Source organism: Serinus canaria, chromosome 3, assembly GCF_022539315.1.
Source record: "Serinus canaria isolate serCan28SL12 chromosome 3, serCan2020, whole genome shotgun sequence".
Classification (NCBI taxonomy): Eukaryota; Metazoa; Chordata; class Aves; order Passeriformes; family Fringillidae; genus Serinus; species Serinus canaria.
Window position 1 is genome coordinate 90,459,792 of NC_066316.1, and position 27,258 is coordinate 90,487,049.

Sequence of the window (27,258 nt, forward strand, 5' to 3'; positions counted from 1 at the left end):
CAGACAGACTTGCCAGCTGACTTCTAGACGTGTCTTTCTGGCTTTGGCAAGACACTGTAAGTTCAGGTGTGTCTGCATCTGTCACTGTTGACCTATTGTACAGTATAAAAGCCATGCAAACAAATTATAGTGTGTATCCTCAGTTGCTTGCCATGTTCTCTCAACAGCACTACTCTTTGTTGAATGTCAACTATCAGAAATCTTCTGGCTTACTGCCACAGACTATGGCCTTTTTTTCTGAACACTGAGGATTTTTTTGCCTTGTCTACATAGACAAATTGATCAGCACAGTATTCTTATTTTATTCTTTTGGGGGGATAGGGATGGAGAAGAAGAAAGAGAGAATGGGATTGGATGGGACATCCCATTCCGAAACAGGATTGAGGAAGGATCACAGAAATTCACTGTTACACAATAACAGAAATAAAAAAATACTCTTATAGAGTATATAAGAGTATATACTATTATAACTTTCTTTGAAGAACTACATACTGGAAAAAAAAAAGTTATGCCACTATGCCTATAGGGCTGTTCTGATATTATTGCTGTACTGTAACTGTAGATATGAATAAACTGTGGCTATGAATAAACCTTTTAATATCCTTCTTGTTCATGGAGTTGTGTTCACTGATGAACAAAGGCACCTCACTCAAGGTAATGTGCTGAGTGGTGGCATAGGAGTAACATGAGTGACTGATATGTTGAATCCAGAAGTTTAATTATAAGTTACATTTCATTCATATCATGTAGTTCCATGTGTGCAGCTGCTCTCTGCTCAGTGGTGATTGGGATGGGGTATCTGCGAATGATCTCCCTCTCCTCTCCTCTCCTCCCCTCCTCCCCTCTCCCCTCCCCCTCTCCTCTCCTCTCCTCTCCTCTCCTCTCCTCTCCTCTCCTCTCCTCTCCCTCCTCTCCTCTCTCCTCTCCTCTCGCTCCTCTCCTCTCCTCTTCCTCTCCTCTCCTCTCCTCTCCTCCTCCTCCTCTCCTCTCCTCTCCTCTCTCCGCTCCTCTCCTCTCCTCTCCTCTCCTCTCTCCTCTCTCCTCGCTCTCCTCTCCCTCCTCTCTCTCCTCTCCTGCTCCTCCCTCTCCTCTCCTCTCCTCTCCTCTCCTCTCCTCTCCTCTCCTCTCCGTCTCCTCTCCCTCTCCTCCTCTCCTCAGCTCCTCTCCTCTCCTCCTGCCGGCTCCTCTCCTCTCCTCTCCTCGTCAGTTCCTCCTCTCCTCCCTCCGTCCTCCTCCATCTCCTCTCGTTCCTCTCCTCTCCTCGATCCTCTCCTCGTCCTCTCCCTCCTCCGCCCTCGTCACCTCTCTCCTCGTCCTCAGTCCCTCCTCGGTCCCTCTCCTCCCGTCCTCCCATCTCACTCCTCTCCTCTCGCTCAGTCTCTCCTCCTCTCCTCTCCGAGCTCCTCTGTCCTCTCCTCTCCTCCGCTCACTCCCTCTCCTCGTCCTCGCTGCTCTCCTCTCCTCTCCTCTCCTCAAGATCCTCTCCTTCCCCTCCCTCCTCGACGGAGCCTCGTCCTCTCCGACATCCGTCTCCTTCCGTGCTCCTACTCCTGGTCCTCTCCTCGTCCTCGTCCTCTCCTGCCTCGCTCGGTCCTCTCCGTCCTCCTCTCCTCTCCTCTCCCTCCACCTCTCCTCTCCTCTCCTCAGCTCTCATCTTCCGCATCCTCGTCCTCTCCTCGTCCTCTCCTCTCCGTGCCTCTCCTCTCCTCCCTCGTTCCCCTCCCCTCCCCTCCCCTCCCCTCCCTCCCCTCTCCCCTCCCTCCCCTCCCGTCCCCTCCTCCCCTCCCCTCCCCTCCCCTCCCCTCCCCTCCCCTCCCCTCCCCTCCCCTCCCCTCCCCTCCCCTCCCCTCGCACCGCCCCTCTCCCCTCCCTCCTCTCCTCGTTATCAACATAGTAGCGGAGTTAAAAAAGCAGTAAATATTCCTGTGACATTAAAAAATTATTTATATGTATGATCCTTGCACTTCAGAGTTCATGCCAGAGTATTTCCATCCCATTAGGCGAAGTTGTTATTCACTGTCTACTCACTTGTAATTGGTACATAGAACATTAAACAGCCAGCCACAAATAGAAAACTCTCTTTAAAAAAAGTGTTTTGACTGTGGATATATGTCACCACGATATTTTATGAAAAATCTCTTAGCCAGGATTTCTTCTCCTGGGAAGCTGGGAAGCTTCAGCTTCTCCATGTTTTTTTTGCTCCTCTGGAATGTGATTTGGAGAATTGTTTACCCAGCATGTGAATTGTTTATAATTAATGGCCAGGAACAGCCAGCTGTGTCGGACTTTCTGTGTCTGTCCCGAGTTTTTATTTTTCTTTCTTTTCTAGCCTTCTGATGTCTCCTTTCTTTTTCTTTAGTATAGTTTTAGTATGCCATTTTTAAGATAATATAATATCATAAAAAAATAAATCAGCCTTTAGAGAACTTGGAGTTGGATTCTCATCTCTCACCTCATCCTGGGGACCCTCAAACACTGCAACAGATATACATATAAAAGAAACTCATAGGTGCAGGTAGAAATAAACAATTTCTATGTGCCCTATGTGTGCAGGTGCTGCTGCAATGGGACTATATGGGTAGGAAGATGAGGCTTTGTGCTGATGTGTTCTGATGATAACTTCACAAAACAAGGAAAATTGGAGAAGTAATAATAATACCATTAAATTTAGAGTTTATGGGGAAGAAGGTTATTAATGTTCCTAAAATAAATCCTTGATCTGAAATTTTAGCAGCCATCTTCATCTACATGCTCTAGACATCTGCAATAGAAGCATAAAGATCCTTGAATCATAATGCCCAATGATATATTGCAATTTCTATTATGCAGTCATGTCTGCCTGACCATAATAAGCTCTATTTAAGACCAAAAATAGCATAGATCCTTGCTCAATAGTTCTCTTAGAATGTTGCTACAAAATCTTATTCTTCTAGTGTAACAAAATATCATAAATTGTAGGCTAAACTGAGCCACATCTAGCTTTTGCTCATTTGTTCTTATGTCGGCATTGCCCTTTACCATACAATGCTATTTTGCTTGTTTTAGGCAATGACTTTTCTCCCTTGAGCTTCCTTCTCTTCTGTTTATTCTCATGATATATTTTTAGGAAACAATAATTTCTTCACCCAGTCTTGCTTTGGCTGGTTTTCCCTGCTAGGCTGAAGAACTTTGTTTTCTATTTTTTACCCATGCAGAATATGCTCTATATCATACATGACTTTTTAATGCACCCTTTCTCATCCCTTTAGAATTAATTTTATTAAGTTTTGGTGACTACATGCAGGATTTCAGACTAAGCCTTACAAGTATTAAGAGCATTAATACTCTAATATCTGACCACAGTTTTTTTCAGCAGACAGGGGGCTGAGGGTTGTAATGTGAACTTTTTTACTGTGAGAGTGACCTAGACTGCCATAGTAGAGGGCTTTGATCCCAATCAAAACCAAAAAGATAATGCAGTCATTCAAATAGCATTTGATATTGTAGCTTAAAAGAATTTCTGTGTGTAACAGTGAAAATTAATTTTTATTAACCTGTTTTCCTCTTCAGGTACTTGTGTACAAATGAGTTTTCTGAGTAAACAGTGCATGATTTAGCAGACATCATTCACCACCTCCAAAGAAAAGTATTCACTTTGTTTTTACCCTTATCTAACCTCCTCTCTGTGGTGAAGGAATTCCACCTTCTCTCATTTGTCTAACAAGTACACACTTACTGTATTTACTTTGCCTTACTTTTCAGGAAAAGCTGCATAAAACTGAGACCAAAATGTGGCATTCACATTCTCTGAAAAAACTCCTTTGCCCAGGATTTTTCACCTGGGAAACTGAAAGGCCTGAGAGAAAAGGAAAACAATTTTAATCTCATTTGCTTCTCCTGTGTTGAGCTCATCTGGAATGTGTTTGGAGATTGTTCACACACAGGTGATTGTTTCATTGGACTCTGGTGTGAGTTGTTTTGACTCATTGGCCAATTACGACCAAGCTGTGTCGGGATTCTGGAAAAAGTCAATGAGTTTTCATTATTATTTTTAGCACTGAGTAAGTATCTTTGCTGTATTCTTTAGTATGGTTTAGCATAGTATTCTTTAATGTAATACAGTATAATGAAGTAATAAATTAGCCTCTGAGAACATGGAGTCAGGAGTCAGATGCATCTTTCCTGCCTTGTCAGGGCATTTCCCAGCAAATACAATAACCAAAAGAAGGGGAGATGAGAGGACCCACAGGTGGGTGATGTGCCCAGTAGCAGGGATAAGCAACAAAGGAAGAAAACATGGGTAAGAAAAGTTGATGAATGCAAGAAATCCTTTTGTTTCCTCCATTCTCCCTATGAAACAAGATATACTCTCCTCAGACTTTGGTATTGCTGTCTTTTCTAAGGGCCCAAAGTGTATTAACACTTGAATAGAGTTGATGTAGATATCCTGAAATGATAGAAATTCAATGTGAAATAGCAACAGCAGTCACTGTAATTATTGCTAGTGTCATTTAATTAGGGTTCATTAATTAGTACATTAGAGGTATAACACATTGATGATTATTTTTTCTTTGTTTGCAGCATGTCACAGGTCTTGTCTGTGGCTACTGTTCACCAGCCTGTATTTTCTCTCTCCTTTTCTCCTTGTACACAGTATCTTCTCTCATGCATTGAATTCTGCTGCACCACTGCACTTAAAACAGCCTTTTGCCAAGTGATCCATCCCAGATGATTCATCTGACTTTTCCATTACTGTGGTTTCTCCCTGTTCTTGCCCATTGAATGTAGTGCAAACTGGTCACAGAGTTTAAGTTTTTTCCAGCAGGCATCCTAAACTAGTCTGGGCTTTAAAAGACATTGTTCCCAGAGTCTTGTAAGCTTAGCTGCCGTTGTGTTGCACAGGGGAAAAAGTTATTTTCCTGTCCCTTTTTTTACTATGTTAGAAGTGAGTGTAAATCTATTTAAAAGAACTCTGTACAATATTTTTTGATACTTAATTAATCCCTCAGATTCATGCCAGCCAAATCAGATCCTCGTATTTGCTCCTTCCCTATGATCATCAGTACTCCAGGATTGCCAAGAGACCAAATTTCTCTTTGGAATATGAATTTAACATTTTGCTTTCTCCTCTTCTGCCCTTCCCTTCCAGGTATCCCCTTGCAGTAAAAATCAAGTACTAAAAATAATTTACTCTACAAAAGAATGAAGGGGAAAATTTTCAGGCATGACACTACACTGTAGCATTTTCAGTAGGAAAGGACACTTAATAAGAATTGCTAGAAATTACACCCAGGGCCTGGACAAAAGCAGAGTTGTGAACAATGCTTGCATCTCTAATTGGTTCTCAAGAGGCTTTTTGCCAAATTGCCTAGTAGTTGTAAGTTTCTTTTCTTGATATTGCACATTATCATGTAATGAATTTTATTTTGAATAGTATTTTTATGTGTTTTTTCAGTAGATTAATAGTGTTTCTCTAATTCAGAAGTCTTATTTCTTTCATATTCCATACATATTCTCAAATGCATTGTTTCATGGAGGATTCAGCATTCTGAGCTATTCCTAGACCCCTAAATATAAAGCAAACACACCCTACCTCACCTGGCAAATGTAATTTTCTGCTTGCAGATATAGCTATTAAGCATATATATATTAAGTGACTTGCCAAAGGTCATACAGATAGTCTGCAGCAGGGTCAGGTCTCTTGAGTCATGGTCCAATCATTTTACCAGAAGAAGCATACTTTCCTCCTAGCATTTCTGGCACAGCCTGTTATTATCAGGAAGATGAAGAATGGATAAATATAACCTATGGATGTCAAAGAATTAACTTTTCTTTTAATTTGATAAAATAATTTAGCTCTGGCTATTAGTGTAAAAGATCATTAGTGAAATACATGAAGTGACATTGTTGCCTAACCTAAGTAAAGAAGAATGATTCTTATATCAGGGAAATAATGTTAAAATTAATGAAAGATATAATTATTTGATATGGAAGGATAGTCACATTTTCCAAAAAAAATTCAATTTTAGCTGGCACTAGGATTGACAAATTTAAATACAGAAGGATTTATTTCAGAAAAAAGACAAGGGAGTATAGCTTAATAGTATAGTGCCTTTAGCAAATTGAACTATGCAGTTGCTACTGGTGACTTCAATAATTGCATGCTGAATCATTCTTGAATATACAATACCAAGGTTTTTCGCTTAACACCCTGATTTTCCTGTAGTTCTGTTTCTCAAACAATGCAAAATATAATGTTTGCTTTTTAAGGCTGACATGTAAATGAAAAAGTCCCTAGACAGGTTGAAGAGGTATAGACTAACCATCTAATTGTGAGTTGGGTCTGTTTTGTTTGTTTGTTTCTTATTATTGTTGTTTTTTTATAATCCTGCTTCAAACTAAATCTCATGATTTCTTTGCCTGGTTATGTGAGTAGATTAAAGAGTGCTGCTGAAAAAAGCTATTTTGATTAAAGTCACAAAGCATTTCTGCTTACATTATTACTCTTCGATTTTCACTAGAGAGAAAATTGAAACATTTGAGCCAAGGAACCCTATGTGCCCCAACTTCATTATAGTTGAAAGAAACATAATGAAATCCAAGACTTGTACCTAGAAAGAACTTACATATTTCCTTTTCAATGATCATACTTCCTTAACTGTAGGTAAGGATTTGCCAAGCTTCTGCTTTCCCTTTTTCATCAACTTGACCTTGTATTTCCCAGGTTTTGTGAAATACATAAAAGTCAGAAAAGCCAATATATGTGGGTCATTAGGGCTGCAGCCAGAGCTCAGTGGGGCAGAGGAAGGGCAAACAAGAGAGAACACAGTTTTTACCTGCATTTTATAAGATAACTTAATTCTTTAGAACTTAAATGGACAGTAGGTATCAGACAGTAGAGATGTGCCTGATTAGAAAAGTCCTTGTAAGCCTCAGTGGCTGGAAGCTGAAGGTAGACTAATTCAAACAGGGGGAAGGGCCCATTTGTCTGGGAATGAAAGTAATTACCCACTAGAATGACTTAATTTATAACAGAGAACTTCTGGTATGTTCTTTATTATCAGAAGGGTTTGCATCAAGCCAGTCTCTTTTTCAAAAGAGGAACTCTCCCACAGTACTGGAGGTTTCAGTCTTAGTTCAGAAACCGTAAAATGGAAGGATATGGTCTTTTTGCACGGACAGCAAAATGAAATAATCTGCCTCTAAAGCTACAAATCTATTAAATTTTAGAATTGGTTCTATGTGGAAAAATTTCCTTATGGCATCTGTTGGAAACAAAGGTGTGGAGGGAAGGTATTTGTTAAGCTTCTAAAGTTCTGGTATTGCAAATGGCATTTCTGTGTGGTAAAAGCAGTCTGCTTGCACCAGAAGAAAGCATCCCTCAAAGCCAATCCATTTCTGCAAACAAGGTCATCCAGATGTACTGCATCTGTGTAACTATGACCACTGTTCATCCAGCACACCAGGGCTGTTCTGGACTTTGGCAGAATGCTGTCTGGTGAGAAAATCTGCCTTATAAATCCTTCATTGTACAACTATTTGTTGAGAAAATCTGCCTTATAAATCCTTAATTGTACAGCTATTTGTTGGAGAATTCAGACTTCTTCATATACAATAAAATTTTAAAAACCATATCACTAAAGTAGGTTGCAAAAACAGTTTTAATGCCACAAAATCAAAAAGAGATGAAGCCTGGTTTTGTGAAGTTCTTTGGATATTGACTTGTTTGCAGGGACAAATAAGGCAGCCAGCCTGGAGCTGAGATATTAATCCATCTCAGTGAAAACTAAGGGTACACACAAAGGGTATTTAACTGTTTCATCTTTTGTTCTGCATCTGGAAATGCTGCATTATGATCCAGGAGCAAAAGGTGGTCTACATCACTTCAAAGGTTTAGTGGCTAGTTAGAGCTTTTCCTCATGAGGAATCCTAGTGCTAATGTATAAAATTAGTTAAACGTGGAGTCCCCAACAAATTAGTCAAACAGCAAATCTTTTCTTCAGCACCACCTGCAAATTTGCATGGGGAATTTTATTTCTGCTTACAAATAGGATCAATAGAAGGGACATCGTGGTCATGGTGAGAAATATTCAGATTATATTTTTTTCATGTTTCTGATTAAAATTTACTACATTGTAGAGTTGCAAAGGTACTTCCAAGTAAATGCTCCAGAAAAAAACAGCTGGCTGAGAATATGTAAACAGAGATCTTCCCTAGAAGTCTTTGTAGATTTGACATTTCACTTTTGGACACTTCTAGAGCACTGTGTCAACAACAGTCTTTCAAATACTCACTTGATACAATTTTCTGAAAATATTTCAGTGTGTAACTAGTGAAGTGTCATATCAATATGTTTTGATTTAATTTTTAAAGTACACATATTTTTCCTAAAATATTTTTCTCATATAGTCTGAAAATAACAAACATTAATAAAAGAAATTGAGTATTTAGCTGATGATGTAATGCAACTATCATTAAAACCCGTGAGTTTTAGTCATTGTAGAAAAGGATAACTTGGACAGAACTAAAATGACTGAGTTTCACTTTGTCTTGACAGAGAATAAAATGAATGTTCATTACAGTTTGAACATCAACAGCATAGAGAACACATGGGCAAATATTATTCTTGTCTATCCGCCTTCAATTTAAGCCTATTCTTTTGGAAACTCATTTAGAAGCTGGGCTGATTCACGACCAGCTTAAATTCACCTTTTTTGAGAACTAGACCAATGCTCAATTTCTGTCAGAAGTTTAGGCATTGCAGTGCATATCCCTTAGATGCCTGCATTTGGTGATGCTAGCACTGGTCCTGAGGGCTTAGGGTATTTGAGCTGCAAGATTTGGTTTGTGCACAAATCATGAAACTTTTCCTAAGGAATTATGACAGAGGCTGGGTGCTGCCATTTATTCTACTGATGTCTATTAATAACCAAGGGAAATCCAGGAACACATGAATAGAGTGTAACCTTAGCCACAGTAAACAGACTGGCTCATTGCTAATGATGACCCTTACTAGGAGTGGATGATTAGTTACCTAAGGTGGTTAAGGTCATATTCTTAGAAATAAAACTACTTAAATGTATTTTAAAACTTATACATGAACCATTTTTTTTTCTGTTTTGATTAGACTGTGAATGAATCTAGATTTAAAGGATTTATGTATTGTAGATTAGGCAGGGAGAATGACAAGTTTGAGCAGGTATTCCCAAAGTCCAACAGGTGACTCTTAACAGTGGCCTAATTAACTAAATGAATTCTTGATTTGGCCTTCTGTCCCCAGGTGTCCCTTTCATTATTCATCAGCTGCCTATAAAAGTAAATTTTTTTTAGTTGTTAGGGTTTTTTATGCTCCTTTGGTGTTCTGTAATTTGCCAGAAAGTATGATATGAAGGTTTACTGGCTAAAAAGATAAAAATGGTAAATGCAGCCCAGTAAGTCTTATTTTATGTTAAAAAAATATATGCAGGCTCTAATTTTTTTGATACACAGTAGAAACAAACAGCGGGATATAGCTTCTTTCACATATCTCCAAGGCACTTCCTCAGTGAGAAGTTTACCTGCAAAGCTTTTTCTCCATTTCAGTTTCATATAGCAGGTTCTTCTCTCACTCCAAATTGAATTCACTGTCTTTTCTAGTACACACAAATTCTGAAAAGTCCATCAAGAAAAGTGGAAATAAAGGCTCTTCAGTCAGCCTGGTTTCTGGCCAGGCATATATACAGCCCATATTTTGGAAAATAGGTTCCATTTTAAAACTTGGAACAACACAATTTTCTGAATGAATGGCAGCCAGCTGTTTCAGGGATAAGGCACCTGGGATAGTGCAGCCCTGGTTTTGGGTATATACTGGGAAATGAAATGCTGGAAAACTGCCATGGAAAGGCACCTGGAGGTCCTGATCAATGACAAGCTGAGTCTGAGTGAGCAGTGCCCTGGGGGGCATCAGGGACAGCATGGCCAGCCAGGCAAGGGAGGGGATTGTCCCACTCTGCTCTGCCCTGGGGCAGCCTCACTTCAGGTGCTGGGGGCCAATTCTGGGGGCCACAATAAAAAAGGACATTAAACTATTAGAGTGCCCAAAGGAGGACAGCAAAGATGGTGAAGGGCCTTGAGGGGAAGCCGTATGGGGAGCAGCTCAGGTCGCTTGGTCTGTTCAGCCTGGAGAGGAGGAGACTGAGGGGAGACCTCACTGCAGTTAGAGCTCCTTGTGAGGGGAGGAGGAGGGGCTGGCACTGATCTCTGCTCTGATCAGTGATAGGACCTGAGGGAATTGTGTCAAGGGAGGTGTAGGTTGGATATTAGAAGAAGGTTCTTCACCCAGAGGGTGGCTGGGCACAGGAACAGCTCCCCAGGGCAGTGGTCACAGCACCAAGCCTGACAGAATTCAAGTGTTTGGACAACACTCTCATGGTGTGATCTTGGGGCTGTCCTTTGGAATGCCAGGATGTGGACTTGATAATCCTGCCAAGTTCCTCCCATCTCAGCACATTTTATGATTCTCAAGACCCCCATTTCAGCTTGACCCATCTTTTCAACAGCATCCAATACAGTGACTGTCATTATAGGCCATCTAAACCAGAAAGTAAAACAAATGTTTTTTAGAATTTTACAGAATCCAAATGGTACATACTTGTACAAGTATGTGCCATTTTTATTCTGTAAAATTCTATATTGCAGAATACCTATGGTACAAATCAAACTTTCATAACAATGCTTTTTTTTTTCTGACAGGAAATTTTCACATTTGCAACAAAAATTTATTTGATGAACACTGAAATTTCCCTGCAAACTTTTACTTTTTTGATTGATTTTTTTTAATCTCTCTTTTTACTCTGGGAATTTTTGTATTTCTCTTTGGAAATTTGAATCAGAGACTGTTGCTTTTGTACAACTTGAGGATTGTTTTACTGCTGCAGCCATTCTATTCTCAGCTGTTACAGTTAAATCCGTAATCTCATATCCCCCTGCTATTTCCTTCTGTAATCTTCAGGCATGTGGCTTAATTTTTGCACCTAGATGTGTTCTACATACCATGCATTTTATTTACATCTGTACCACATAAATCACCTCTGAAGCTTTTTCCAGGTCAGGATTCTAATTTATTTCCAGGATTGTTAAACATTTAAACATTTCCCACAAAAACTTATATCCTTTTAATGGTAGTTGCTCTCAACTTTCCTCTGACTAAAGAATATGAGTTTTCAATTTTGCATTGCAATGTTTCTGCAAAATCCTTTGTTGCTCTTCAACAACTCCATAGAAGAGGTTTCCTGGGGGCCCTGTTGCACACTGACACATGAGGTGTGCCAGGATGACATTTTGTACTCTCTCATTGGTTGCTTTTCCATAAGCTGTCAAAAGAAATGCGATATGCTGATTCCAGAGCCTTTGATACTGTTCTAAAATGATGGCCAGCTGAGCCCTTCAAATCTAATTGAGTTTTGCATCTATCTCATTTTACTATTGGTGCTCAGAGCAGGAGAAAATTATCTGGATTCCCAGAATCTTCCAGGGCAGCTGAAATATTTTGGGTTAGAATTTCCCTCTCCACTGATATGCAGTCTGTAGGGATTAAAAAAAAATCCATTCATTCATTAGCAGAACTGGATGGAAAATACTAGGTGATTTGGTGAAAAAGCTACATCAATAAAATTTACTTTTTTTTTTCCCAAATGGGAATGAATAAAAATAAAATAAAACTGGTGGGTGGGAAAAGATTGATGAGGTTTCGGGATCTGAATCTTTCAAGAAGTGAGTGAGCCAGAAAGGAATTTTTTGGCTTTCTAGATGCCGTTATGGAAGGTTTTTTGTTAACTGACAGAATTAGCATTGACTGAAGCTTGCCAGCACAGCTGCAAAAAGGCAGGTCTATGAGCTATCCAACCTTTCTAAACCCAGGGGAATAAAGACATGACTGCACTGTGGAGTGAGGTACAAGAACTTGGTTGCCAGCCAGCCTCATCACAGGTTTGCCGTGTGGCCTCGGCGCAGGGCCATGCCCACAGCAGCACGTTCAGCTGTGCCAGGGTACCCCAGTGCCCACAGACAAACCACGTGCCATCATCATCCCTGCAAAAGGAGTCATTCCCCAATGTAGGCATCACCAAACCTGCAAGGTACCAAGGGCTTTGAAAGTTTCTGACTTTCACTGGCAAGAATTGGAAGGTAAAACATTACTGCTGATGATAAAATACATTGCTTCTTGTGGATGCACATTTAGTAATATACTTTTGGAAGGATAACTCATATTTAATACCTTGAGTTATAAAAGAATATTGGTTTTCTGAAATCACTGACCAATTAATGGGCAAGAAAAGTTGAATGATAAGACTGTTTACAAGGCTACACAAAAGCCAGCATTTAAAATTCCATTCATTGCTGCTGCCACATATGATTTTGAACTTATTTGTAAAGCTGTGTAAATAAATGTATTAAAGATATGGGGAAACTGATGATGTATCCAAAAAACCCTTGAATTTTAACACTGGCTTTTGGAAATTTTGAAAAAATGGCAAATGCTGTATTTCGTAACAGAATATTTTTATTGATGTTTAGGAAAATATCTTGGGAGCCAGTATATGCCTAGTTATAGCTCTGGCATCAATTTTTGCTGCATTTATCCAATTACAGCAAGCCTTTAAAGTCTGATGGTTTAAATTTAGCTAACATGGTAAGCAGTGAGTTCAGTAAGGAGTAAATTCCCTCAGCTTCTTTGGGAATCAGGTGCACTGATTTAGGAGGATGAATGTGAATGCTTTGCTTGATAATATTAGCCATAGTGATTAGACAGTGCTGACCTAATCAGCACTGTATTTCATTTTACATACCTGTGAAACATGACTGTTAACATGAATGAAGATTGTTCAGTAGTAAATCACTCTCAGACTGGTTGGACATATTATATTATTATATTTGCATTTATATATTATATAAATGCAAAACATTACTAACAGTTATAATCTGAAATTTTGTTGTTTGACAGACTCCTTTCATATACTTTTGCTGCAAAAATGCAGTCTCATCCTGTGAGAGGCCTTTTTCTTACAGTAAAATTATCACCTTTTGAAATACATTACTCAAATATACTAGTGGTAGCCAATACTTATTTGATACAAAGGGAAGTGTCAAGTATATTATTCAATAGCTATTCATCCTTTTCCAAAGACAATAATTAGGGTTGTAATCAGGTAGAAAATTGCTGCAATGAAGAATTCACTAATAGAGTATGATTAGCTCCCTCAGAAAGTTACTGTACTTTTTTGGAATCACAATCACTCAGTTACTAGCTGCCAAAGAGTGTTTTTTGCCAGTCTATTGTCAATGGCTACTCTCAAAAGTACTCTTCAGTGGATAGCAAAAAACTGAAAAAGCAATTCTCACATTGAGTAATGATTGCTCTGGATAGACCCTGTAGCACAGTATAATATAAACACAGAACTGTATGATTTATTTATAGACCCTTGGTTTTAATGATTCACCAGCCATTCCAGTGGTTTGTGGGCTACTTGACATGTTGTTTTTTTTTTCAATTGAAAGTTACTACAAGAAAGAGTAAAGGCCATCCTCTAGTACAAATCCTGTGTGATTTTTAGAAACTTGAAATTTAGAAAAGGCTTACTTTTAGATCCCTTAATAAAGTTTCTTCTCTCAAGGCAGATATCCTAAAGAGAAAAGTGTGGAAAAAAAGGTTGTTGTCAAGGTCCCACTGAGACATGCAAAAGGTTTAAAAGGACAGGCTCAGTATTCTTCATTCTTGGTTACTCAGGGAAAGGACATTTCCCAATGGCATGAAGAGGCCACGGGAATATCTGTAGCATAAAAAACCCAAGATGTCGGGCAAATTACAGGTACAGTATGTGATAACATTCATCAGACTCATCAGGGAACTGATAGGAATCAGGCTTTCTCAGTGAGCAACAAGCAAAAAGCAAATTAAATTCTAGCTGCTGCATCTCCTATGGTGCGTTGCTGCATTTAAAAAATAAGAACTTATTTGTCCCCTTATTCCATTTTATTCTCTGCATTACTCAGTGTAAAGACAGACTTGTTGCACTGCTTCTGTACTCTGTGACATAAATATACACTGTGGTGTGCCAATCTAGCTCTGACAAACTGTAAAGGAGAAAAAAAGCATTGCTTAACATAGGAAAGAAACTAGGAATGATAAGGGACTTGCAGGAAGTCAGATAACTTCGAAATCAAAGGTAATTTTTCTTTAGTTTTCAATGAACTGGAGTTTCTACTTTCAATTTAGCCATGTAAATTCAGATTTACTAAAAGCTGAAAATTCACAGTTTTTTAAGTGCCTTATTTCTGTTTGAAATTCTAGTCAGTGTGCCTTCAGCTGAAGACTCATCTCTCCTAACCTCTGACACAACACAGAGATATGTAAATTAAGGCCTAAGCTGCCTCATGTTTCTTATTATAAACAACAAAAAAACAGTGGTAACTCCAGAAACAGTACAAAGCCTAAATGGCCAGAGTTGGGGTAGGGCCAGGAATATGAGTCTCCAAACCTGAGGATACCATCACCTCTGAACTGAATGGGCTCCAAGGCTGTGTTGGGTAAGTTATGTATAGAAGATGTAATAGACTGGGTTTTATGGGCAAGAAAAATATGATTCTGCATATTTATCTTGTAAAAGACTAAGCACTCTACTACTGCAAAACGTGCTGCAAGATTTGATCAGATGAACAATTAAAAATGCAAGAAATGGTAGATTATTGACTTGGGATTTTGTTCAGAAGTCGAGCCCAATAAGTGGTTTGAATATAAGAATTGTTCTGTAAGAGGAATCACCTATGAGCAGAGTGCTTCCTACAAGGCTGACTCAAACAAAAATATTTTTTTGCTTTCCTGAAAACTAAGGCTGGATTGTTTCTATCTGAAATTGGCCTTTAAAAAAAGAAATCTCGATTTTAAATGTCTGAAAATTAGATTAGCAATTATTTAATACTGCAAATGTGACCTGTTCAGTTAGTTTTTCTTCCTCAAATGAATTTGGATTAACTGTGAAAATTCCTTTTGTTATGCATTTTGAAAACGTATTAGATAATCTTAGAATGATAGAATGAGTTGGTTAATGATCCTGAGAAAATTTTAAAATGTCAAAGAATATCTACTTTTCAACTCTTGAATGGGGAATGGCCTTTTCACTTCATTTTTCACTGGGTAGTTTCCTATTTTTCAAGCATCTTAACATATCAAAATATTGCAAACTTAGGAAGGACTCAGAATTACACAAGACCAGGCACCTGACCAAACATCACCACAGCAGCATTCTGCAAAAACAAAATGAGAGCCCTTTTCCTCCAGCACAGAGACCTCTACCACATCTCCTTCCACAGTCTATTAGAGAGTGTGCTTTTCATCAGAAGCAGATACTTATATGAGCAAAGCAATTTGAATGCTTTTTTTCCCTTTTGCTTCAAGATTTTCTTTACAATGCTGAAGCTTTAAAAATTGCCCCAATCTAATGTAAAATCTGTAGGAATTTATTCCAACTTCTGTAACTCTTTGGGATTTGCAGTGCATTTTGCATTTTTCTTCTGCTCCTGTTGCTACCTGCTTCCTGTTTCTGGCAGAAACCCATCATTTTTTGGAGTAATTATACCATCTCTTTATGTGTATGATGAACAGCTTTAGTACCTTTACCATCAGTTTCTTCTCCCTGCCCCATGAATCCATAACATTCCTCTCTGTGGTGCCTGATAAAATAAAGACTTAATGTAAAAAGCTCCATCAGAGATATAAGGGAAAAGGATTGTTTGCCGTAGGAGTAAAGCAGACAGTCTCAGTATAGCAGTGGCACTGGAAAAAAATGTGCAAGCTGTAAATTTTAATGAGGAGCATGTTTTAGGGAAAGAAAAGTCTTTACTTTTTATTTGTAGATGTTAGCTTGCATAGGGCCTTCATTCTGCAATGTAAAACTGACTAAAAGGACCCCTTCTGCAATGAGAAATCAAAATCTGTTCTCTTTTAAGAAGTTTTCTTTTATGTATGGACCACCAAGAAAGAAACTTCCAAACAAGGCTTCTCTGTTCCTGCCGAGGTTTGAATTGAAATCTCTCCTCACATTTCCTGAACTGCAGGTGAGATATCAGCCTCTCACTCTGTCGGCCTTAGAGATCAGCATGGAACTGGCTTAAGGTGGCTTGATATAGATTTGCTATTTGCAAATTAAAATCCTTCATCTCTGAAAAGAATCCAAAATAGAATACAGCTCTTTATTAACTGCGGCCCCAAAGTTTTTAATGGCTCTTACCTCAGAGGATCTTTCGAGAGTTGTCTTTTCAGACCTTTTATACAGCCCTAATTATTTTAGGTGTTAGGGCACATATGTGAAACTGTTGGGGTAGCTCGTGCAAAATGATGATCTTAGGGCTAAGAACATTTATGGCCAGAAATGTAAGACCTGTGAGGCTTTTTTTCCCCCAAACAAAATAGTTTAGAAGGAATAACTTGAGGAATGAGAAGCAAATAAACATATTTTACCAATATCAGATAGAGGTGCTAGATCATGGACTATCTTAAAGCATTTTACATTATTGGTAGTTCAACTACATTTATCTGCCCCTGACCTACGCACTTATTTCAGTCTGCAGAAGTCAAGATCTTTTCTGAAACGTAAAACAATTAGGTAAAACACCTGTCCCAGAAAGAAATTTTGCAAGTAGCTTTTCTTCAAAATTTTAATATCCTGTTTTTCAAACTTAATTCCTTTACTAATTTTATAATTATTATTCAGGATTTATTGTTTTCTACTTACTATTGTAGCACATGAATTTGCCATGTTGTATCCTCATGATGGACAAGTTGTTAATTAATTCTTGTTGTCTGTTACCATGAAAGGCTAATCTCTTTGGGGCGGATTTTTGGACTTCTGCTTTCCCAGCTAATGTCTGGAGGTCACTATCATTCATCTGTAGGCTCTGCACTTTAAAAAATGACAGACTGTGATAAGAAGGGCTGCTCTCTGATTGTTTCCAGTGGGTGATTCTTTCTGACAGGGCATTCCCCTGACAGTGAAATTCTGCTAGAACATTTCAGATCAAAATAACTTTTAATACTTTAAAATTTTCTAGAACTTAAGGTATGAACATTGGGAATGAGGTTCTGTTTTTATCACAGTGAAGAGTACCTTAGAGGACAAAAACATTAATGATACAGCGTGACTCTACTAAGAATAAGACATTAGCCCTTCACGAGGTAGTTGAACTTTGAATTCAAACAAACTAAAGCAGAGATATGAGAGAAAATCAAGTTCCATCTTTCTTCCCACAATCAGGAAAAAAAAGAAATTGGGTCCTGTGTATAAGTCCTTGAAGTAGTCCAGATCCTTTCTGAAGTTGGGATAAAATGACCAGGATTGGTGGACTCTGCTTTGACCTGTGACAGAGCTTGAAAGTCCTTGCATATTTAAAAATATACATCAGTGAGCATGTCCTGTACAATTCCAACTGCTGAAGCTTGATTTTCCAATTATTTACCCAAAGGAGACGAAGCTGCTTTATAGCCTGTGCTAAAGAGAGCGGATGTTCAGAGGACCTTTTGGGGCTTCCAGCTATAACTGAAATGGCCTATTTACAGTCTTGTGTTTCTGTGATTCTGAAGGAGTAAGTCTCATTCAGTCTCAGGGACATACCATATATTACAAAGGAGGTGTGCTGGGCCGTTGCTCTTCTACCTATGTGTAAGTCAGAGAGTTTCCTTAGGCAGATGAACCAAGAGTGAGAGGCTTGTTATTGTTGTTGTGGGCCACAGATTGGAGAAAATGGGATGATGAGAGGAATCAGTGAAGGTTGGAGGCATCTGCTGCTGTTCCCTACATTTGCTTGGGAGCATTTGCATGAAAAAAAATAAGTATATCATAAATGGCATGATACTCCAAGTGTTTAGAGCATTTGCTCTAAAAAGGAAAAAAGAGGCTGCTTAAGGAGCTGACAGAAGGATTTTAGGTCTGTGTGTGATGCATACTGTAGATAAGAGAATTGAGAGACAGTGGAGGTAGTTAGCAAAACAGTGTACATGGGGAAAAGAAGCCACAGGCAGGAGAGAAGCTAGCAGAGCATTGGTGCTGTGGGAACAGCCACGAACTAACCAGTGGCTGCTCTGAAGAAGGGTGGCAGAGCACTGAGTGGCAGAGCACTGGGAACAGCCCTTGGAGCAACCCATATACCCTTACAGCAAGGAAGATCTGGACTACACTTTTGAAGGCTAAGGTGTATTTTCTATCAGGATTGTACCAGGAAGGATTCAGTCAGTCTGTGCTCCTGCAAAATATGTCTGCCACACTCCAAGATCTGCTCCTGGATGTCTCTGTGAAGCACAGACTAACTGCACCTGTTAGCTTGTCACAGCTGGAATGCATTGCATGCTCCTCATGTGCTATGGATCTGCTATTAAATTTTGTGAATGTTATCCCACATCTTTTGAAAATTATTATGGAAATGCAGCTTATATTATGGTAACATGCAAAGGCCTCTATCCACATTTCTACCTTCTGTCTCATTCTTTTCACATTGCTGGTACTGAAACAGCATGGGAGAAAATCCAATACTTCACAGTCTGTGGTTGTGTGCCAAAGTGGTTAAGCAGCAAAATCAGGCCCACTGTTAGTGATGGCAGTCTGTAAAACAGGAATAATTTTCTATTGAATACCTGATTGAATTACTCATGAATTGCTGCTTTGCTGAGAAAATGATATTGGTGGTTGGCAGGTGGTCACCATTTTTATTTGCTGGAGTGTATTATCTGAATTTGCCTGTCAGGTGATTGCCTGGTTAGCCCCTTCCCAGTATAAGTAACTATGTAGTTCAAAACGTGACAAATAATAGTAATAAACTTTATAGGAGAAGAAAATATTTTTTGCTGCTACAAGGAATAGCACTTAACCTAGACATTTATCTATTGCTTACAAAAAGACTTGGCTGAGTGGATGATAATATATTCCACTGGTTTGAAAAAATAAAAAGGAGGAAGATTCACTGTTTCCCCCCCCTCCTACTTCTTCTTCTTGTAGCTACAGTTTAGAATAGCTTTGCATTGAGTTGGTATTTTATTTCATTATGCTTATGAAGTTTGATGATTTGAACAGCCCTTGCAGTAGTATCACTTTGTTCAGTGAGCCAGACATTGAAAAATTGTGCATTTTAATGTAATTGAGATAATTTTGTCTGATAGCTGGTGGAAAATTACATAAAAATCTGTATGGATTGGCCAACTCATTTAATGTGATATGTCACTTTTTCAGATGATCGGCATTTTTTCCTGGTACTCCACTGCTGTGTAGCAAATCAACTTATTTTGTGCTTTGTTCTAATATTTAAATAATGAACAACATAATACTTCCCAAGGAAGAAATACATTGCTCAATTTAGCTTTGGCAAAATGTAGCCATTAGGAACAGTGCTTTCCCAACTGCTCTTTGGAGGGAAGGCTCAGTATACTCAGTTAACAGGGTTTCATTCAGACCACAGGAAACTTATGTCATGTAACACTTGACTGCAAGCCTGTCTCTGTTCCACTGTGAAGCAGAGGGGCAGATTCCTCTCATTGCACTGCCACTGCCCAAAGTGGTTCATTACATTTCAGCTGGACTGAAAGAGTTAAGTAGGCTGTTTGTGGGGATACCCTGACCATGAGAGATTCTCAAAATGGGTAGGATGTCTTCCACAATGATCCTCTTTGTCCTTTTGGTTATAGGGAGCTTTTGACAACAAATATTAGATCTCTTTTTACAGGCACCGAGCACAAACGGGTAAAGTCCAGTGACTGGAAGGAAAGGGCTAACACCAGGTCTTATAGGTAATCTTTTGTCAGGAGAGGGAAATACAAGGCACCCCACTGCAGAGGTTCAGTACTGAGATCATTGGCTCAAATCCAGCTCAGACCTGCACCATCCATGGAGCTGGTGTGGCTGGTGCCGGTGGTGTACCTGCTCCGCCTGCAAAGGGAGGAGCATCCAGCAGTGTCCATCCAGCAGTGTCCATCCAGGAGGCTGCTCAGGCACCAGGGAGACCTACAGCTGCAGGGGAGCCCCTTGGCTCTCCGAGTTCCGTGTGCTGCAACACTTCCATAAGCATGAGATTCCTCTGTGGGGAGGCTCAAATGAGGAAAGAGGTATGCACGTGCACTGAAAGCAGCAGAGAGACTCCCAGTGTGATAAAAACCTGGCTGCTAAGCTGTTTCTCAACACTGCAGGGATATTTCAGGTGGAGAATTTATTTTTTTCAGGAATCTAGGGTATCTCATCAGATCAGACTGGAGGTACAAAGCACATGCCGCCATGGGATGCACTGCCAGCATAATATGAAATATTTTTATACTGGTATCAACAAAAGATATGGTGGATCCTTAAAGCCCTGCCTTTGGGGTTTTAGAGAAAGAGTAGGGAGTTCTCACTTTAGATATCAACTGGCCAGAAGAGGCAAGGCCTAAACAGAAAACTTGAACAAACTGTTTAGACCCCTTCACTGTGGAGCACATACTAATAACCACAGAAAGAAAGACCTGGTAAACAGCACAAAACAATTTCTCTCAAAGTGCTTTATTTTTAATTTTTTTTTTTCCTGCAGGAGTTGTTAAAGTTGTGGCCAAATTAACTTTGGCAATAGTCTTTCAACTTCTTGTATCAGAGCTGGCAATCTGAATTCTACTCTGGGGCTGAGACCAAAGCAGAAATCACCACCCAAAAGCTGATCTTGTTGCAGGGCCTCAGTGAGAAACTGACATCAAAGAGAATGCTCTCACTGAGGATCTCTCTCAGTATCTCCTTCCCTGGTTGGAGCCAGTGGGGTTACCTAAGGGAGAGCTTGTTGCCCAGGTGGTGCTTACAGCCTAACACAAAATAGAAGGACAACTGAATTGAAGTAAGGCCATTTTTCAATAGAAAGGTTTTGCATTAAATGTCTTTGTCAGATGTATGCTTTTTGACTTGCTTTCAATGGAAAATTAGATATTTTGGGAAGATATTCCTTAAAACAGCATTTGGAATATGTGAAAGTAGGTAAACTCATATTTCAAATGCATGGAATTCTATGGGGCATTAAATATTAATTTCACAGAACTCTTATTTGAAGCCAATTCTGATGGTCTTATTACTGTAATTCAGGATAAATAATTTAATGGTGAAAGGAGTAATAGCAGTTATGCTAAATATACTCTGTAGAGCCTTCCCATTGCAGACTCCTTTAACCAATAAGGCAGTTTTGTAAAAAGAAATCTATTAAAAGAGTTTGCAATGAGGCTTGTCCCTAGGACACCCTTTACACACCCCCTGCCCAGGCAACCTTATGCATTAACTGTGATTTGCAGGATGGAGGAAGCAAACAAGTATCTTACAATGTGTTCCTCAACTGTGCTCTGTGAGGCTAATCTGAAATAAGATACTTCTAGTCCAAAGAACTTTATTTTTTCATTTTAAAGTGAATAATTGTACATGGTAGTCCTGAAGAAAACTAGGGCATTGATTTGTGTATTCAAAAAGTCTTGAGATCAAAAAAAACTTTTTTACTGATAATACTGTTATAAGGTTTAAATAAGAAGACAGATGTGGGCCAATAAGGTTGGGATCTAACTCATATGGTCTTGACTCCTGTTGTTACCACTAGCTGCATCCATTGGGATGTATTTTATCAAGTCAGGGAAGCTACTTGCACTCTCACTAGATCTAGCTTTCAGTCTTTGAATTCCCTGCTAAGTCAAGGTCTGAGTTTTTAGCTCTTACATGATTCCTAATGTTTGCTAAGGTTAAATAATACACATTAATCCAAATATTAGTCAAAACCTCCAAACAAGCAGCCTTGCTAATGTACAGATGCATCAATCTATTTAAATATGGTTTAAAGGAAGCCATCAATATTGAAAAATATTCCTGTTGGGAAGGTTTAGAGGCTAAGAGGCATTGCTATACTCCCGAGAGTATGCTGCAAATGGTCATAAATTCCAAGGATGTGAAGTGCATAGTAATATCAAGAAATGCAAAGTACTTGATCTTCTCATTACAGAAGGAGTGTTGCTAGTCAGAGTTGGTATAAATGTCCTGAAATGAGTTCCAATCTGTCTAGATTAAGCACCCAGCTTTCACAAAAGTACCTCTAAAGGCATCAATTAGGCAGATCATCTCTGTCTACCTCAGGTGCCTGAACTGATGCCGGTATTTTTTTCCACTGGAAGCTTCCAGAAGAACATTTCTCTCTCCATCATCTAAAAAGGATTTCAGAAAAACATTGGAAATCCCATGAAATATGCCTGGCACATGCAGATCTATGTCATACAGTAACTCTAGCACTGTTTTCCAAAAGATAGCTTCTGAACAAGTACCAGTGCAAAGGTGATTTGTTAGTGGATTCTAAGACTCAGTATATTCATGAATGTAATCTGGGTGAATAATTCCTCTAATATGTTACCCTAATTGAATCCTTATGTGTTAGGTTCCATAGCTACCTCTCTTTTTAAATGGGGATTTGGAGCCATAGAAAAGAATTCAGCCCAGTGCCTCTGCAGCAGATATGGAGCAGATCAACTCCCCCTTGCTCCTTATACTTTGTGTTATTCACTCTTGCAGTCTTCCACCAGAAACTGGCATCAGTTGTACTGTTCAGGTGGTCAGGTTTATGCAACTGTCCAAATTTTGAAACTGAAAATTCCAGCATGGGAAAAGCAAAATGTATTTTTGCAAAATCTTTGTGAAGCACAGTTGTAGAAATAGTTGAGTTGGCATGACTGAGAGGGAGGTAAGTTCTGATAGAGAACAGGCAGAATGGAATAGGGTCTGAACAGAAGAGCTTAAACTAGGTCTACTACTGACAGAATTAGTAATCTGGAATGACAGCTTGGGAGATTTCTCTAAAGCAGGACAGAAGATCTGAGTCTCATCAGCAAACCAACAATGCATTTCAAAGACTAATAGATTCCCTAAACAGTGACCAAACTTCTTAACTCATCTGTGCAGTATGGTGTAGATTTCTATCAGGTGGATCTGTTTATGAATGCAAATATATTCATGGCATTTCTTCATCTAAGTGGAGCAGCAGTAGAATGACAAAACTGTAGATGCTTTGGTCTGAGAGTTACTACTGAGAACTAAGGTGCTCCATTCCATTGCATGACATTTCTGTTGATAGAAAATTAACAATTTGATAATAATGACTCCTGAATCACAACTGAATGTTAGATGAACACAAGTTTCCTGCTTTAAGGAATTGTAAAACCTGTATGTAAAGGAAAATTTTATGCAAAGACTTCCTGGTGGTAAAGGCAAATGAATCTCTCCGTCAGCCTCTGCTGTCAATGCTTATTTATCCAAAAGAGCAGTTTATTATGAAATGGCACTTTTGAAAGACCCAGAGGGAAGGATTTAGACAGGAATTCAGAATTCAGTAGCATAAATAGGAAAGGAGAAGTTGTCATCTTCAGAAACAACCTACAGGTAGTACTTGCATGTAACATTTCTCTCTGCTTTAAATTACAATTCTGTCATTTCTGAAAGGAGAGCAGGGGTTGAATGTTGATTTGACATTTTCTTAACCGATTTAACTGGAACCCTGAGAATTATATCTCTACAGAGATCCAGGAAAGGTTTGCACTATATGTCGATCCTTGAATCTCTATAATTTTGGACAAAGGATTTCTAGTTTCACCAATTAATTATTAACAAAAAAGCTAGAACATTTGTGGCTCCCCATGATTGCTTGCTGGCAGGGTTATCTGGAGAATGATAAAATGCTATTTCTCTGTAGAATGACTTTTACTACAAAGTATGGTTGTGCTCATAAAGTTTGAGAAAAAGATTAATTTCTGGCTTCTGCTTTACTGAAGGTTATGCTGAGGTACAGGGAGAAGTGAAGTACCATGCAGTCAAGCACAAAACTGCTTTGCTTTCAATCCATTCAATTAAGTCATCAAGGAGATTCTGCTCCATACCAACCTTCCTTGATTCTGTGCCTACTTGCACCTTGTAACCCAACTGCTAGCCTACATTTGCTGTGTGCATGGTCCAATTTGAATGTATGGGATGCCCAGACACTGTTCTATCTATATCAGGAGACACACACTGGCACTTTTTCTGTGGCAGACACTGCTGAAAGGAAAAAGGTTTCAACTCCATCAAGAACCACGGTTAATGTCACGCTTGCATTCCACGAGCTCTCCCTCGAGCATGTTACAAAGAGAGTCTTTGCACTCTTTTTTTTTTTTTTACTTTGTACATTCCTGTCTGGATAGTTCACAAAACCCATTTTCCTGGACACAAATGTTTGTGGCTATACTGGTACAGTGGAATTGATGGATATGGAAGTCTAAGTGCTTTGCTAAAACAAGGCCATAAGGAGTCCAGGTAATGGAAAATTTATCACTTTCACTGATAAGCTATCCTAGTGGTTTATGACTCTCCTTTCTAAGAGTCATATTTTCAGTTTAAACATTGCAGATTTTATTTTTAAAGTATCTGGTGACTTTGTCATATCTGAGAGTTTTGCCATATGTAATTAAATCTCCCATAAGCTTGAAAAGTAAAGCTTACCTGTGATCTAAAGAGAGTGTTCGTCTTAGTTGAGTATTCTACTTAAAGTACATTTTATCTTACAAATGCAATCATTTACATTGCTGCTGGTCAATTAACTGTCAAGGTATATCAGTAGTCCAGTCTTCTGAACTACATCCTTATCTAAAGACTGGGGATAACTCCTTTTCCAAGTATTATCAGATGTTATGAAGAAAGAAATTAGGTCTTCTCACCAGCTCAGTGGAAGAGACAGCTGACATGCCATCAGAAAAATGTTACTGCTGCTATTTATTCCTCTCAGAACTGTAGTAAGTAAACATATCTGAAGACATTGAAAGATTCAGAAACTAATCAAAACAAAGTAAATGAATGAAAAGCCCCAAAATTACTTCTAGCCTATAAGTTTATTTATCTTTTTAATATCAACTCATTAATTTGTGAACTTTAAAATTAGGTGCAAATCATGTTCTTGCAATTTAGGATTAAGAGGTGAGAAAAATAATGATTTACAGTTAAGGTATCTCAAATAAATATAAATATGTCTTTAATACAAAAGACTTTAAAAGATTTGCCAAGAGGAATGAAAAGATTCAGATCAAGATTTTTTTGTCATGCTCTCAGTTTTCATCTAGATCTTCCCATGTGTATTTGTGTAGAGTGCTCAATTACATATTTCTTTGCAGAGGTAGTTTTTATTATCTCCTCTTTTCATTTCATTTTACTTTATAATTTTTTTCGGGTTACTTTTCTGCTTCAGAACTGGTTGAAATAAAATGAAAAATAAAATAAATAATAGCACTTTTTTTGAAAATGAAATAATAATCTAAATGCTGAAGTATTCTTGCATTACTGCAATTCTAAATAATCACTGCTGAGATAAATTTAGTACATATTATTTCCCGTGTTTGAGCCTTTAGACTATACTGATCACCTGAGTACTTAAGCTGTAAAATTCTACATATACTTCATAATTTAATACAGTGATATACTTCATTATCTCTGGGGATGGGTAAAGATTTAAGCCTCCAGCATGCTGTGTTGCATGACTTAGAAGGCATCTTTTCCAAGGTACACTTCTGCCTAGTAAGCAGAGATCTGTCCCTCAGTAAGCTTGTGAGTTTGCAAAGTGAGGTTATTGGTACACAGCTTCCACTGGGAACTTTCCAACACGTAGGGAGTGTGATGCTGCAGAGCTGGCCAAACACCCAACCAATGATCACACCAAAACAGCTGTTGGTGCATCATGGAAAAAGTGGTCACATGGAGGCAATTAACAAAAACATGTCTCAAAAGGTAACTAAAAATCCTTCGTTTTGACGAACTTGTATTTGTGAGAAATCTACACATCTGGGCAGGTGGTTCAGATTGTAGATTTTTCCACTGAACCAGCCATCTCCTATTTCCTTTATTGTCAGTTGTTAATGAAAAAAGGCAATTTGGAAGATGAAGTTTGACTCCTTATTTTGGGCATCTATATTAGAAAGAATGAATTATGTCCCATAATTGACCATTTTTTCTAAACAGTTAGGGACTGGTTAAGTAAGACATACATGTCTATAACAGGTCAGGTGATTCCTACACATTTCTGTAGAATACCTTGCGTTACAGCTAAATATCACCATAGAAAAAAAGGTTAATTAGGAATGGCAGGCAAAATTAGAAATGTCCCAGGGAATAAATTGGATCAGTGAAGCAAAAGGGTTGTTACTCCTAATTCAAAGTAAGGTTCTTTCAGGAAAGCCTCTGTTTAACAAAAACAGAGCCCAATGGAAGCCCTAGGAATATTAAACATTTTACTATTAATAATAGAATGAGATATTGCCCTCAGAAGTTGAACTCAAGTCTTTGAAACACAGCACACAACATTCATTACTAATCTCCTTGTCATTAGGAGAAATAAATAATTCATTCTCATAGTCACGTTTTTGAAAGATTTTTATTTTTAATTTCTTATTAAAGGCAATGGCTAAACCTGTAAACATTATGTCACACTTAGTTGTCTGGTACTAGCATATTTACAGATAACACTGATTTTCTCATTAGCTGCTATTACATAGTGTTCTAAGAAAATTTTAGTAGAGATTTAATCGAAAACCAAGAATAATTTCTGAGATACTGTGTGGAAATGGTACATATCCATAGTTCTCTTGTTTAAAACTGAAAATTGTGCTTTATTGTCTCACTTTATTTAGTAGCTAGATTTGAAAAATACAAAGTTGAAAGATGGTCTCAATAAAACAGTAAGGGGAAATCTGGAGTCCTAGATCAATAATAAGATATAAGGAAACAGAAAATTATCTGTTTTGGTACAGACTGTGGGTTAAACTAAGCATGTCTGTACAGAACCATAATGAGACATTTTGTCATCTGGAATGCTGCCTCAGCTGGCCCTCTGCCTCCTGCCAGCTGTTGCAGTTGTCTTCTCTGGACCTGCTCACCCCACCCTGAGGAGCTACACCAGCCATTTGCTGATCTGATGTCCTCTACTATGGCTCAGTGGCTGCATTGCTTACTGTGAAAATGTCTTGATGCTCAAAAAGTTGCATTACAGCAATTCTATTTCCTGTGGTCTGTGATTGAAAAAAAAAAAAAGAAAAGACTATTAATTTGAATAAGTGCCTGCTGCATAATGGTATTTTTGTGAGATCTTCTACAATTTTACATCATGGGCAAAGGAGGCTGTGGAAATATCCAGTATATCTTACCAGTTGGTATCTTGAGTGTTTCTGTGATTCATGAAAGAAATGAGAAGGATGAGAGCTGCCAGGCTTAA